General features: G+C 44.4%; 1 protein-coding gene across 6 annotated transcripts in view; it reads left to right on the top strand.

Annotated features, from left to right (window-relative positions):
* The window catches only part of ELFN1 (extracellular leucine rich repeat and fibronectin type III domain containing 1), a 210,648-nt gene that overhangs the window by 125,872 nt on the left and 71,795 nt on the right, over nt 1-12,981 (top strand). Inside the window, exon 1 of one of the 6 annotated variants that reach the window (XM_043979013.1) lies at nt 2,783-2,880. The exons of the other annotated variants lie outside the window; for them this stretch is intronic. The gene's annotated coding sequence lies outside the window, so the exon portion shown is untranslated. Of the gene's footprint in view, nt 1-2,782; nt 2,881-12,981 lie in introns of those variants that run through there. 6 annotated transcript variants of the gene reach the window in all.

Raw genomic sequence — 12,981 nt, 5'->3', positions numbered from 1 at the left:
GACTCCCCATCCCAATAAAAGAATCTTGCCTGATCCTCCCTTCCTTCTCCTCTGCCCATCTACTGGCATATTTTATGTCACATGTGCATTTGGGCCCAACTGGACCAGGGTCCTCAGGAAGACTGACCCAGATCTGGGGCAGTCCCAAGGTTTCAGGTCTAGCATGAAACCTCAAACCCTGTGGTTTGCATGAAGTGGCTTTGTTTCAGGTCAACTCTGGCAGGCCAAGTCTGGGGATGGGGAAGAGGGGCGGTGACAGCAGCCTAAAGGGATGGGTAAAATGGTGTGTAAGCCAAGAGAATAGGGTATGGGACAGAGCAAGGGAGCTGGCACCGGCTCTATCTGGCATCTCCCTGAATAGTCCTCATCTCAATGGAAATATGCAGAGCAAACAGTCCAAGGAAAGATGCTGAGCTGGCCAGAGGGAGGGAGACAGAGACACACAGACACATGCAATGGTACAGAAGGACATAACATGAGGGAAAGGGAGGAACTCAAAGAGATATCCATTAGGCCCAAGTCTAGTACCTAAGAGCAAACACTGGGGATCAGGTCAAAAGGCAAGCTCAGTCAAACTGCCCATGGTAGCAGCAGCAGCTACGGGCTGACAGCACATGCCTAATTAGCCTTCCACTGTGCAGAAGGGTCGTTGCATCCTTACTGCTGGGCCTCTCCAGTGTCAACTGGGTATCTACGGCAACCGGTTCAGCAGCAGGTGAGAATCAGTCATTTCAGGAGTCCTAATGAGCTTGGGGAGAGGACAAAGGAAGTCGAGTGGGAGGGACTGGTATCCCCAGTTCAGTTACCCCAATCTCCAGGCTTGGCCTCAAAAGAGGTCCCCAAGGCCAATTCCTTGGATCCTGTCCCCAAAGGACCAAGCAACTACTTCCCAATTTTGAGAAGCAGCATCTTCTGGTTTTAAAATTTCCCTCCTTGGGGCAGCTAGGTGGTACAGTGGATAAAGCACCGGCCCTGGATTCAGGAGGACCTGAGTTCAAATCCGGCTTTGAACATATGACACTTACTATCTGTGTGACCCTGGGCAAGTCACTTAACCCTCATTACCTCGCAAAAAAATAATAAAATAAAATTTCCCTTCCTCCAAATGAGCCAGGCCCAGGGGCATTGCCAGTGCAGCCACAGCTCAGATTGAACACAGGGGTGGGGGGTGAGGGGTGGGAGGGGATGGGGAGAAAACCCTGTCCTGAAGCTAATAAGATACCAGAAAGGGTTTTCCTCTGAGCCCCACAAGTCATTAGACATTCATTCACAGTGATTCTGAGCACCTGGAGGTAAAGGGATCTGAGGGATAAAGAGAAAACAAAACAATTGCACCCCTGACTAGGGAATACCTAAACACCCCTTACCAGTCCTGTGTGTGTGTACATACATACACAGGACTTCTCTAATTCTTATGCCTCTACCATCAAACCTTACCTACCCCTTCTTATGACTGGCAAAAGGAGAAAGCTGAGTATTGACTTCTTGGCCCTGGACCAGGTTGGCAGCACATGGCCAGGGAATGGAAATAATGGAATGGACCATTCTGTTCTATTCAAATCTAAACTAATCTATTCCACTATTATCTATTCTAACCCATAGATAAGTACAAGCCTTGAACGTTACCCTATCATTAATGGGAGATGTGTGCTTCCATTGGCAAGGCATCCCAGGACTATGAATGAAACATGTTGGTCATTCAGCTCATGGATGGATCCACCTGGGTTCCAGCCCCAACCCTACCATAATGGTCCAAAAGTAGGCCTCCTCATGAATATAGAATACATCCTGAAAATGAGGTCTCCTGGAAAGGAAAAAAAAAACACTTCTGTATAAACTGAAATGTAATATTATTTATAAGTCACATGAGTAGGTAGGTAGTTGTACAATAACGTATAAAGTTATTTCTCCTCTCTGGCCCTTAGTTTTACCCTTTGTAAAATGAGAGGATTAATGGTAGAGTAAATAGAGTACCGGGCTTAAAGTCAAGAACATTGGAATTCACATCCTGCCTTAGACACTTATTAGCCATGTAACTCTGGGCAAGTAATTTAACCTCTCTCATTCTTATTTTCCTCATCTGTCAAATGAAGGGGTTGGGCCTTTAAGGTCCAGCTCTAAATCTACAGTCCTATGGTTTTTTTTCTTTCTTTCTTTTCTATTTTTTTTTGTGGGACAACAAGGGTTAAGTGACTTGCCCAGGGTCACACAGCTAGTAAGTGTCAAGTGTCTGAGGTCAGATTTGAACTCAGGTCCTCCTGAATCTGGGGCTGGTGCTTTATCCACTGTGCCTCCTAGCTGCCCCCAGTCCTATGATTTTTAAAGTGCCCTCCTAGTAATAACATTTTAGGATTCTTTGAATGTCAGAATATTCCAATCTATTCCATTTCATTCCAGTCCATTGCCTTACATAATTATTTATTAGATTTCTTGTCCAGCAGATAGGTGGCACTGGGCCAAGAGTCAGGAACACCCAAGTTCAAAACTAGCCTCAGACTCTAACTGTGTGACCCTGGGCAAATCACTTCACCTTGTTTGCCTCAGTTTCCTCATCTGTAAAATGAGCTGGAGAAGGAAATGGCAAACCGCTCTGGTATCTTTGCCAGGAAAACCCTGAATGGGATCACAAAGAGTTGGATATGACTGAACAATAACAACAAAAACCTAGCACTCCTCGGAAGGTGTATGGAGAAGTCTGAGATGTGTTTCCTGCCTTCACGTGGCTTACAGTGCTTTATGGTGACAAGAGATGACGATGACGACGATGACAGCAATGATGACAACAATGATGTCAATGATGATGATGATAGCCAGCATTTATAGAGAGTTTATGGTGTGCAAAGCACTCTTCTCAAGTGATCCTCACAATAACCCTGTGAGGTAGGTGCTATTATTCTTACCATTTTACAGATGAAGAAACTAAGGCTTAGAGAGAGTTAGTGATCTGCCTAGGGGCACACAGCTAGTGTCTCGGGAAGGATTTGAACGCAGGACTTCTTCAGTTCAAGTCTAGCATACCCACGACACCACATAGCTGCCTCCTATATACACCAGTGAAGCAATCAGACAGTAATTAAATAGGTTATGCCACATGATACTGTTTATCCCAGCGAGGGCTAATTAAGCAGGGGGATTTCTGATTCAGACAGTTAAGTTCAATGGGCAGTCAAGAAGGAGAGAGATCAGTGGTGATCCCTCTCCATTTCTGCAGTTCTCAGGAGAGTACAAGGAAGGAACAGTTAGAGCCGGCCAAAGGCTCTGTTAAAGAGGAGAAAAGAGAAAAGATCCTATATCTTAAATATTTTAGAGTCTCCTAATTTGGGTCATGTTTCATCCTGGCCACTGCTTTCACCCTAATACTGTCCACCTAAGGAGAAGGTATAGCAATGTCATTCTTTGCATGGGGTATAAGAGCCCTGGGCTGTTTCCCTTCCTTAACTCTCTGCCCCCCTAGGTTGACTGGGTGCTTAATTTCTCCCAGCTCTGGGACTCACAGTTTCCAGCTCCAATCACACCTCTCAGTCTCTTTCCCTTGTTTCTATACCCATGAGGCTTGAGCCCCCACCTCCCTCAGGCCTTGACAATGGGCCATCATGCTCACAGCCAGGTAGTATATAGAGATGAATAATATGAGTCTGTATCCATGCAAGATTTCAGAGGGCTCACGAGGAAATAGAGTACCTACCTCCTGATAGGTGATGGACTCAACGTGTAAATTGAGACAATTTTTTTTTTAATATATATATATGGCCAATGTGGGAATTTGTTTTGCTTGACTCTACATGTTTGTAACAGGGGATTTTGTTTCTCTTGTTTCCTCCATGGGGGCTGTGGAAGAAGTAGATAGAAAACAAATCTTCATTTGAAAAGAAAAAAAAATTTTAGAAGATCATAGGACATATTTTTTGAGGCCAAGTGAAAAGGGCATGTGATGTGTCCCCTACCCTCCTGCCTTTTTCCTTCCCTTCCCTTCCCCTTTCCCTCTTTTCCTCCCTCCCTTCCTTCCTTCCATCCTTCCTTCCTTCCTTCCTTCCTTCCTTCCTTCCTTCCTTCCTTCCTTCCTTCCTTCCTTCCTTCCTTCCTTCCTTCCTTCCTTCCTTCCTTCCTTCCTTCCTTCCTTCCTTCTGAAAAATACTGAATTCCAGGAGATCAGTTTCTTTTTTTTAAGAATAACTGAATTTAAACAGGGATGGGATATAAAATGGAGAAAAAGCAGTGAGAACTCCTTAATTCAGATTTTTGTTTAGTCCTTTTCAGTCACGTCCGACTCTTTTTGACCCCATTTAGGGGTTTCCTGGCAAAGATACTGGAGTGGTTTTCCAGCTCCTTCTCCGGCTCATTTTATAGATAAGGATACTGAGGCAAACAGGGTTCAGTGACTTGCCCAAGGTCAGACAGCTAATGTCAGGCAGAGGCCACATTTTAACTCGGGAAGAGGAGTCTTCCTGACTCCAGACCCAGCATTCTATCCACTGGGCCACTTGGCTTTTTGAAGTTCCTTTTTTGTATTTTAAAAACACAGCTCTGAATATGTTGGAAAAACAATTTATAAAAGAAAAAAATAAGTCTTCTGTTCTCCTGAAGCTTACCGAGTGAAAGGTCTGAAATGAAAGGAGCCAGGCCCGGGAATTAGACCAAATGGCATAAGAGAGTTTTCGCCCTTTTGGGCAGACTGACTTCTGCTCTTCCATTTCCCAGAACACAAACAAACCCAAGTGTTGGTGGCTTCAGGAACAGGCTAGCTCCCATACCCAGAAAACAGCCCTTCAACTTTTCTTGGCCTTGAGTGATACACTTTGATCTGGAATTAACTTAGGGTTCATTTAACCACAGGATCATAGGTCTAGAACTGGAAGGGAGCTTAGAGGCCAATCCTCTCATTTTACAGATGTCCCAGAGAGTCAAGTGACTTTCCCAAGGTCACACATGTAAGTAGGTAGGAATTTGAACTCAGGTCTTGTGACTAAGTTTACTCCTCTTCCCTATGCACCTCAGCCTCACCCAACAGATCACTTTCTCACAGGCAGTATCGTAAGTGGTAGTGCCAAGATCTGAACCCAAGTCATCAGAATCCAGGTATATTATCCTTTGTATTGAGCTACTTCTCTGACCAGGATCCAAGGTAGACTCATCTGCCACTGAGCCACAAAAGCCTGGTAAAAATAATAACTCACAGTTGTACTTTAGGTGGCAAAGTGCTGGGCCTAGAGTCAGGAAGACCTAAATTCAAATCCAGCCTCACATACTTATTAGCCATGTGACCCTGGGCAAGTCACTTAACTCTGCCTCAGTTTCCTCATCTGTAAAATGAACTGGAGAAGTATCTCTGCCAAGAAAACCACAAAAGGGGTCACAAAGAGTCACACTTGACTAAAAAATGACTGAACTGAATACCATAACCCATGAAGGAAATGGTTGGTATAATCCCTACTTGATGGGTGAAGAAACTGAGGCTCAGGAGGGTCTACTGATATTAAAATATTAAGTATCAGGGCTTAAACCTGTCTTGACTCCAGGTCTGATTTTTTTTTTCTATCAAATCACACAACCAGGAACATTTGTATTTGTCACATCTTTGGCTCTGGCCCAGGCAGGCTAAAGGCTTCCTCAGACATTTTTCATGGCCTGGCCTGTGTGAGGGAGCAGTGCCGTTCTCATCCCTGGATTCTCCTTCATGTCTCTTGAACACACACTCCCTAAGGGCCAAAGTCAGAGCTGCCCTGTGCCAAATGGGCCAAGTTATCTTCCTCTCCTTCTGCTGACTCTGAGAAAATGCACTTTTCTCCTGCTTCTCTTTTGTGCCTTTGCTGGCCACCTCTTTTCCCAACAGTGCCTAGGCATCTGGGGTCCTCTGCAAACGTCATGCCCCTCCCATACCCCAACCCAAAGGGCAGATGAGGGGCAGTTTGCCTTCAGAAGGCAAAGCTCCCAGGGAATGCAGTTCTGTGAGCACAAGACCATTTCCCCACCCCCCCACCCCCAGCAACCTGGTAATCCTTCCCTGCTCAATAAGAATAGCATACACATTCCTGGGTTGGTAGGTGGGTGGGTGGGTGGGTAGATGGATGGATGGATGGATGGATGGATGGATGGATGGATGGATGGATGGATGGATGGATGGATGGATGGATGGACGGACGGATGGACAGCTATGTAAATGGATGGATGGGTAGACACCTATATAGATGGATGGACAGGAAGTCAGATAGATACACAGATAGACAGACAGATGAGATGAATGGAGTGAGTATTCATTAAATACTTATGAGCACCAGGCATACAAAGACAAGCAAACAAGAGAATCCCTAACAGGAAGGCACTTCCTACATTCCAATGGGGGAAATTATAGGTGAGCCAGAAAGTGGAAAAGAGAAGGAGGAGAATACCTAGGTCAAGGAAGCAGGCTAAGAGGAGAAAAAGCATGGGGAGCGGGGTGATCTGGCCAGTGAGTCCAGCTGTGAATGAGGTAAAGCAAGCCTGGGGGCCTGATTGAAATGGTGGTGCCAGGGAGGGAGTCAACAATCTGGGTGGCATCAGGGCAGAGGGAGAGGGATCTAGAGAGTCGCTCATTCCTTTATTCAGTGAACACTTAACACTCAGTATGTCAGGCCCTGGGCTAGGAAAGATAGTATAGTCTCTACCCTCAAGAAAATTTCAGGTTTCAAATAGGTTTTGATTACTGGGGGCAGCTAGGTAGTGCAGTGCATAAAGCACTAGCCCTAGATTCAGGAGGACCTGAGTTCAAATCCAGCCTCAGACACTTGACACTTACTAGCTGTGTGACCCTGGGCAAGTCACTCAACCCTCATTGCCCTGCCAAAAAAAAAAAAAAAAAAGAACCTTACAGGTTTCATATACAGGTTTGATTGGGGCAGCTAGGTGGCACAGTGGATAGAGCGCTAGCCCTGAATTCAGGAGGACCTGAATTCAAATCCGGCCTCAGACACTTAATACTTACTGGATGGATGTGTGACCCTGGGCAAGTCACTTAACCCCAAGTGCCTCACTAAAAAAAAAAAAAAAATAGGTTTTGATTGTTGTTGTTGAGTCATTTCAATTGTCTGACTCTCCTTGACCCCCTTTGAGGCTTTCTTGGCAAAAATCCTGGAGTGGTTTGCCATTTTCTTCTCCATCTCACTTTACAGATGAGGAAACTGAGGGCCAAAAGACTTGCCCAGCTGGTAGTGTTTGGAACTTAGATTTGAACTTAGGAAGATGATTTCCTGACTCCAGGCCCAGCACTCTATCCACTGCGCCACCTAGCTGTGGGATATAATATTCTCATTCTCTCTCTTGCTCTCTCGCTCTCTCACTCACACACACACACACACACACATACTCTCCAGGGTGTGCATATGTATGTATATATGCATACAAAAATATACATATTATTTTTGTATGTTGTATTCTACCTATTATACCCATCCATATGTATACATATACATATTACATGTATATGTATATATAATACGTGTGTGTGTAAAATGTATGCTGAGACAAAGAAGAGATCCAGACAAAAGACTAGGAAAAGGCAGGAAGCAAGAGGTCACTTTCACTAGGTGTGCAATGGACCAGATCCAAGAAGGCTTCATGGAGGAGGTGGAAGAAGGGAAACTGGCGGCAGCTAGGTGGTGCAGTGGATAAAGCACCATCCCTGGATTCTGGAGGACCTGAGTTCAAATACAACCTCAGACACTTGACACTTGCTAGCTGTGTGACCCCCATTGCCCTGCAAAAAAAAAGAAAAAGAAAAAAGAAAAGGGAAATTATTATCGGTAGAGATGTGGAAGGAGCCTGTTCCAGGCCTGGGAGGAGAGTTTGTATGAATGCAGTGGTAGGGAAGGATAAGGTGAGCTCAGCAACCAGCTCATAGCTCAGTTCGGGTGGAAGATGGTCAACTGGAAAGGCGACTTGGAGCCAGATTGTGGAGGGTTTTCAAGGTTAAGGCATTTGTATATTATACTCTAGGTAATTAGGGGCCACTGATTGTGGCTCTTGGAAGATCTCCTACCTTGTAGATGGTGATAACATCCCTGCAGTCAGTTTTTCTCTAATGGATTCCTTGTGGTCAATATTCACAGTCTTTCCTACCTAACAGTGGTTGTGAGAAAAGTGCTTAAAGCTCTATAGAAATTTGTTGTGGTGGTTATTGCATTAATTTTGGTACCAGAAAGCTACTTATCTCAAAAACAGTGCTCCTTCTTCCTCACCCACCCAGCAGGGATAAGATCATATGGCCCTGGTGTCAGGTTTTATCATTATTGTTATTATTATTATTATTATTGTCATAATTCATAATTATAATGACCAAACTTGGCCCTCAAGAGGACATATAAGAATGCACTTCCCTCCTTTTTTTCCTTCTTTTATTTCTTTTTTCCCCTTCCTTTATTTTTCCTTTTATTTAGGGGACTAAAGGTGTAGAATAGTACATACCCCTTTGGACTTGGTTATTATGTTGGTTAGTTTTACCGATGTGCTTTTTTTTCTTCCTTTTTTATCCTTTGTTATAAAAGGATGAATGGTTATATATTAGGAAATGAAGGTGATATAAAATTTTTAAAAAATGTTTAAAACAGTAACTCTAATACTAACAAGAATTATTCACATTGATTTGGTATTTTTATAAAGCACTTTCCTCACAGCCTTTCTACGGGGTGGCTAGTACATGTGTAATTTCCCTATTTTTATAGATGAAGAAACTGAGGTTCAGTGAGATTAATGTGACTTGCCCACGGTCACATAGCTAGTGTTACAACTACCTCATCCCACTGAAGAGTGCTGGGGTAGGACTCTTCTTCAACTGCAGGCAGATGAAAGTTTTTGATGAAAACCTCACGCTTGTAGAAAGCTTTTCATTTTTCATATCCCTTTCAAGTGTGCGAAGTTGTTTATGTTATGTTGTCGTTGTCTAGTTGATCCGTTGTGCCCAAGTCTTCAACAGCCCAATTTGGGGTTTTCTTGGCAAAGATACTGGAGTGGCTTGCTATTTCCTTTTCCAGCTCATTTCACAGATAAGGAAACTAAGGCAAACAGGGTTAAGTGACTTGCCCAGGGTCACAGCTAGTGTCTGAGGCCAGATTTGAACTCAGGTCCTTCTGACTCCAGACCTGGCACTCTATCCACTGTACCACCTAGCTGCCCCTCACATATATGTGAGCTCATTACATTTCTCACAGCAACCTTTTGAAGCAGACATTATTCCAGTTTTATAGATGAGAAAACTGGAGACCCAGGGAAGGGTGTGGCTTGTCTGATTCTTTTATTCTTTACTCTTCTCCCAGTACTGTGTAACTTTGGGAGAAGAGAATCTCTCTCTCTCTCTCTCTCTCTCTCTCTCTCTCTCTCTCTCTCTCTCTCTCTCTCTCTCTCTCTCTCTCTCTCCCTCCCTCCCTCCCTCCTGCTTTTCTTCCCTTATAGAGGGTGGGTGGGGAACATGAACACATCATCTCTGGTACTGACTCTGCAGTCAGCTCCCAATTCTCCCAGCCTAACCCAGCCCCTAGCCTCAGCCCTGCTTCACAATTGGAGTCTTCATATCACAAATCCTTAGAGATAATGTGTCTTTTAATCGGCCAGCCTTGGGCAGGGCCTAATATTGGGAGTGGAGTTTCTCTAAGAATAGCCCCTATATAAGCTGCTAATAAGTGGGCAGGGCTTAACCCCTCACTGCCTTAAGCCTTCAGCCACCTCAGCTTCTCCCTTTCTCTTAACCTGATCCACTCCTCTCCTCCCAGGCCTTCACCTTCTGTCTTTCCCTCCCCGGCATCATTTCAGTCTGTGGTTTGCCCAGGATTTTGCTTGCTCAGGACGGGGTTCACCTTACATGTGGGTAGAATCTTTCTTGCTCTTGGAACAGAGTAAGCTTCCTCCAACATGAAATGGAAGCTTCCACCCTAAAAGAAAATTTTAAAAAATTTATTATTGGGGGCAGCTAGGTGGCACAGTAGATAAAGTACCGGCCCTGGATTCAGGAGTACCTGAGTTCAAATCCAGCCTCAGACTCTTGACACTTACTAGCTGTATGACCCTGGGCAAGTCACTTAACCTCCACTGCCCGGCCAAAAAAAAAAAAAGAGTTAAAAAAATTTATTATTATTACTTTTTTGTTTGTTTGGCCTCTTAACCTCTATTTGTACTATTGAGACCTGGAATTCTCACCATTAAAAATTAATTCCTTTGGATTGGGGCTATATGTTTCATTACCTTCTCCACCTCACCCCTCTAATAAATGAACCCTTTTTGGTTTCAGTGCTGTCCTCTGTGGAATAGGTACACTAAGGTGTTGCAGTGGATAGAGTGCAAGCCTTAAAGTCAGGAAGACTCATCTTCCTGAGATAAGGGAGGAAGGGAGTCCCTCCCCTCAAAGGAGCTTACATTCTAATAGGGAAAGACAACATATAACCAGGAGCTGAAAAGCAAGGGTCTGTTGGAATATGCCTGGACAAGGAGCCAGTGAAGAGAAATCTGGGAAAAGTGAGGCATCTCATGAAATGGTGATCCAAGCTAGGGAGCAGTCCTCAGGGTAAAAGACAGGGTAGAAAGGTGATTTAAAAAAAAATTGGGGGGGGGCAGGGCAATGAGGGTTAAGTGACTTGCCTAGGGTCACACTGCTAGTAAGTCAAGTGTTTGAGGTCAGATTTGAACTCAGGTCCTCCTGAATCCAGGATCAGTACTTTATCTACTGTACCACCTAGCTGCCCCCCTTTTTCTCATTTTTTGGGGGGAAGGTCATTTTAATTTTTATCTTTGCGCCCCCTGCACCTAGCATAGTTTGTGACATACAGTGGGTGCTTAATGAACACTTGTTGAGTTGAATTGATCCAGGGCTTCTAAATCCAAGTATGTCATGTTTTCCCTGCCCTCACAAAGCTTACAGTCTAGTAACAATGCTCTTCTGTCCCTTCTGCCACAGCCCCGTATCCAGAACACACCTTGTTGTCCCCATCTGCCCTACACCCCAACCAGACCCTTCTCAGCCCCTAAGCACAGCCATGCTTTTTGAGGAAATGTGTTATTTATTAGTCCTCGGTGACATTTCAGTTGTGGTAGTGTTTCAAACAATCCAAAAATAAGCTGTCAGTGCTGGGAAAAAACAGCCCCAGCTAATTAGTGAAAGGTTACTGCTGGGCTCCTGGAGCCCCAGACCTTTTGAAGTCTTCCTTCACATAGCAGGCTGTGTGCGTGTGTGTGCCTGGCTCAGGCTGCTTTGAATTAGCGTCTTGGTTACTAGAATGGCTTCAAAGTGAGCAGTGACCCAACAGGTCGGAGGCAGAGCCCAGTACAATAGTCTTTCTCCCCCCCCCCTCACCTTTCATGCTCCTCACACTGAAGGGTCCACAGTTATTCTTCCCAGCTTCAGTCCTCCCACCCCCTATCCTTGGGACCTATTTAGGGAATCATAGGACCAGGGATGGAGTGGACCTTAGAGGGCATTGAATCTAATTTCCTCATTTTGCAGATGAGGTCACTGTGTCACTTGGGTGGGGGTGTTGAGGTTGAGCCTGGCTAATTGTAATAATCAGTGGAAGGTTAGCTTAGGAGTTAGAGACTGATGTTAATGAAGGCAAGGGTCATTGGCGTGAGGGATGCCATTCTCTTATGGGCTAGGATGCTTGTTCTGTGTTATGAACGCAGCTAAATGCAACCTTAATAGCAAACAATTCACAAATGCTTATGTCAAAGAAAGTCTGTGGGTGGCTCTGCCACGCAGTCCATTTCCATTACGGAATGTGCAGCAGATAGCTCTGTTTGAAAACTGATAGCAAATGTGTCGATATTTTAGTGTGTTAGATTTTTTAAATTAAATTTCAAAAATAACTAGCATTTATTTTCTCTTTTTCCTATCTCTTTCCACTACTGAAGAGAAAAAAAATCAAATCCTTGTAACAAATATGTGTGGTCCAGCAAAACAAATTCCCATGTTGGCCAGGTCCAGAAATGTATGTCTTGGGGGCAGCTACGTGGCACAGTGGAGAAAGCACTGGCCCTGGATTCAGGAGGACCTGAGTTCAAATCTGCCCTCAGACACTTGACACTTACTGTGTGATCCTAGGCAAGTCACTTAACCCTCATTGCCCTGCAAAAAAACCCCAAAAAACAAACAAAAAAACCCAACAGAAATCTATATCTTATTCTGCATCTTGAGTCTGTCATTTTTCTGTCTGGAGAGTCAAAAGACTGGAATTGTGGTTAGCTGTTATGTTGATCCAAGTTCTTAAGTCTTTCAAAGTTGTTTGTCTTTGCAATGTTGCTGCTATTGTTTTCCTGGTTCTGCTCACATTGTTCTGCATCAGTTCAGGCAAGTCTTCTTAGGTTTCTCTGAAATCTTATCTTTTGATCATTTCTTATGGCTCAATACTATTGTATAACATTCAAATACCACAAAATCCAGACATTTTCCAATTGATGGGTGCCCTCTTAGTTTCCAGTTCTTTGTCTTCTCCCAAAAGAGCTGCTATGTATATTTTTGGTCCTCTCTTTTCTTTCTCTGATCTCTTTGGGGTATAGCAAATTGATTCCACACTCCAGGCTGAAAAGAGCAGGATTGGATTGGGGAGGGACAGCAACATAACAAGGGTACCATCTAAGTAGGGCAGACCTCCTTTGGGCAGTGCATGGTGTAAGTTGTTTGTATTCACAAAGGCTAGCATTGGCTTCAGGGCTGCTATCTCTCCTGAGTCCAGAGGCGATAGGCCATAGGCTGAGCAGGAGAGGACACAGTTCCTGCCTTCCACATTCCTGCTTCATCTACTGTATCCTGGGAAGGGAGAATCCATGAGGTGATGACTGATAGAGCCAATGATTCCCCCCTTTTCCACAACCTTTCCAACTATCATGTTTGGTTCTGTCTCAGTAAGTTTTTCCCACAAGAGTCAGGTGCTATCCTTGGTAGGGTCCAGGTGACCCAGACTGAACCAGAGCCTTCTCCAGCCTTTCTTGACTTATTCCTTGTGACCAGTGGCTATGGCTGGTGATTCT

This window comes from Dromiciops gliroides, chromosome 1 (genome assembly GCF_019393635.1).
Source record: "Dromiciops gliroides isolate mDroGli1 chromosome 1, mDroGli1.pri, whole genome shotgun sequence".
NCBI classification, from domain to species: Eukaryota; Metazoa; Chordata; class Mammalia; order Microbiotheria; family Microbiotheriidae; genus Dromiciops; species Dromiciops gliroides.
Note: the sequence above shows the minus strand (reverse complement) of the source record. Positions and strands in the feature narration are given on the sequence as shown.